We start from the raw sequence: 2832 nt of genomic DNA, 5'->3' as shown, positions 1-2832 counted from the left end.
AATTTACGACTGCCGTTGACGCGTATTCTAACGACCGCGTCTCCCCGCGATAGCTCGAATCTACAAAGGCAACACAAAGTAATTTTGCTTCATGATAATGCACCATCACATACAGCAAAACCGGTCAAGGAAACGATTGATGCGTTCAGTTGGGAAATACTTTCGCACGCGGCTTACTCACCAGACTTGGCTCCGTCCGATTACTATTTATTTGCATCGATGGGACACGCACTTTCTGACCAGCACTTCATTTCTTACAAAGATGTACGAAAATGGCTCGATGACTGGTTTGCCTCAAAATAGCGACAGTTTTTTTTGGCGTGGCATCCACCAATTGCCAGACAGGTGGGAAAAATGTATAGCTAGCGATGGGCAATACTTCGAATAAAATATTTTTAATCATTTTCATACAATAAACGTGTATTTTCTATACAAAAATTCCGGTTTCATATTTACATACCTGGTAGGTGCGAAAATAATAGACCCCCTCCTCATTGAACTGCTAAACAACACAGCAGGGAAAGAAAACTACACCATTAAACAAACAAAAATAAATCAGGTGAAAGTGCAAACCAACACCCTAGACACATTCAGAAAAGTGACAAGATCACTAAAGGATAAAAAGAAAATAATTTTTGCGAACCCTATATCAACAATAAAATATAAAAACTACAACGAGACAAAACCTACATACTATCCAAATTAAACAATATAAAATACAACTATTCTTACGACAAAAGAGAAGATTTAGAATTCCTAAAGTACCTACTATACAAAATAAAATCGCAAACGAAACAAGAATTTACAAACTCTATAAATCAATACTGGATAAACAAAATGAAAAATATCTCCAAAAACGACTCTGCCAGCATGTTCCCGCATATAAGTCAAATTTTCAGACCAAAACAACAAAACTCCATCCCGCCTCTCAAACTGCCCCCAGAAAAAGCCTCCCTCGTCCAAGAAGCAGGTATAGCGTTACGCAACACCAACAAAGACACCGAGGATAACTTCATAATATCCAAAACAACGGAAAAAGTAGACATTATTGGCACCCACTTTTCCAAAACACCTACGCAAAACGATCACATGGGTCGAGAACAATTAAACAGAATTATCATCGCCAAAACAAACAAACTCAAAAATAAAATAGAACAAGACATAGCGCTAAATAAAATAGTCTGCTCATTCTCAAATGAAAACATCTCGGATAGCCCCCAACAATCAGAACCAGAAACAAACTACAAATTACAACCAACTAAAAATAATCTTCTCCAAACTAAGCAACAAAAAATCCTCCGGCTTCGATGGCATTACAAAAAAAGATAAATACGGCTCATCGCCTGCAAACCTACGACCTATAAGCCTCCTTCTGCGCAAAAATAAGGTAATCCCAGAAAATCAATTCGGCATCCAGTACAAACACTCCACAATCCACGCAATAAATAAATTGACCTCGGACATCTGCTGAGCGTTAAACGCAAGGCAACGAGTAGCCGCCTGTTTAATAGACATTGAAAAAGCCTTCGACACAGTCTGGATCCCAGGTCTTATATACAAAATGATCAAGAAAAACTTCTCGCAATACTTAATTAAAATAGTCTGGAATATGATAACAAACAAAACATTCGTAATGACCGACGGCTCACACGCATTAAGCAAAGAATTCTCCATAGAAAATAGTCTACAACAAGGAATAGTAAATTCTCCGTTACTTTTCTGTATTTACAATAGCGACTTACTAAATCTATTTAATCTCAATACATCCACCCATAAACGCTTCATAGCCTTCGCAGATGACCTAATCATCTACGTAACAGGCCGCAAAACCAAAACAATGTGCAGTTTTCTAAGTAAGCAGGACTAATATTTGAAAAACAGAAAAGTCTAAAAATTATTTAAGTGGTCAATTATATTTTACGGTAATGATTTCACATATTGTTTATACAAAACATCAAATTAAAAGTATAAAAAGATATAGGTAAAATTAAAAACATTAAAGATGACCAATGATAAATGACACGACTTGAACGTGAAGTTAAAAATTCATAATGCATTTTAATATTTTTTTTTACAGTGTGGTATCGTTCGACTTCAACTTTATTTAGTCATAACTGATAGTGTAACTTTTTAATTAATTTTAAGACCACTAAATTGGTGTATTTTACTACATATTGCACTTTATAAAAGCAGAAGAAGAGTCGCAATTAATTGGGAACAATTCTAGGTAACTGGATAAGTAAACAATAACTGATAATAACAACAACAACAAAAAAGGGAATGCGTTGCTAGAGTCAAAAAGGGAGATCTCCCCGTTCGGTCACTCAGTGATGTTCTTCACAGAGGGAAGACCTGATGGTTTGGTTGGCTAAGTGTTAACAAAAGTAAAAAGAGCCAACACCACACGGAGTTCCCAAGCGGTTACCCATCTAAGTACTAACCGTGCCCAGCGCTGCTTGACTTTCGTGATCGGACGAGAACGAGTACTCTCAACGCGGTATGAGCGTTGGCTGAAGTAATCAGCTTTGTTATTTCATGTTATCCAATAGACAAAATATTTAAGAAAACATACATGTATTTATGAGGATAAATGGTATTTTTTTAGACGTGCATACAGATATATAACATTTTTCCTGGCTTCGTTTCCCAAACAATGGATTGTGAAGTTCCGTCATATAGGTACGCGTATACTTAAAAAGTAGCGAGTCAAGTTTTTTTTTTATTTATTTATTAAAATTCACAATTTGTCCAATTTGGACATTTGGTGGAATTTTTTAACGGTTAAATTAGCATGTTGGTGACTACCCCCAGCGGGGTACCATCCTCGTGTTT

General features: G+C 36.2%; 1 non-coding gene across 1 annotated transcript; it reads right to left on the bottom strand.

Annotated features, from left to right (window-relative positions):
* Positions 1-2392: 2392 nt before the first annotated feature.
* LOC125386845 lies at positions 2393-2511 on the bottom strand. Its single transcript, XR_007227284.1, has one exon. It is a non-coding gene; the product is annotated as a 5S ribosomal RNA (ribosomal RNA).
* Between the last annotated feature and the right edge of the window lie 321 nt (positions 2512-2832).

The sequence above is a fragment of the Bombus terrestris genome, chromosome 17 (genome assembly GCF_910591885.1).
Source record: "Bombus terrestris chromosome 17, iyBomTerr1.2, whole genome shotgun sequence".
NCBI lineage: Eukaryota > Metazoa > Arthropoda > Insecta > Hymenoptera > Apidae > Bombus > Bombus terrestris.
The sequence above is the reverse complement of the archived record's forward strand: the minus strand, read 5'-3'. Positions and strand labels throughout refer to the sequence as shown.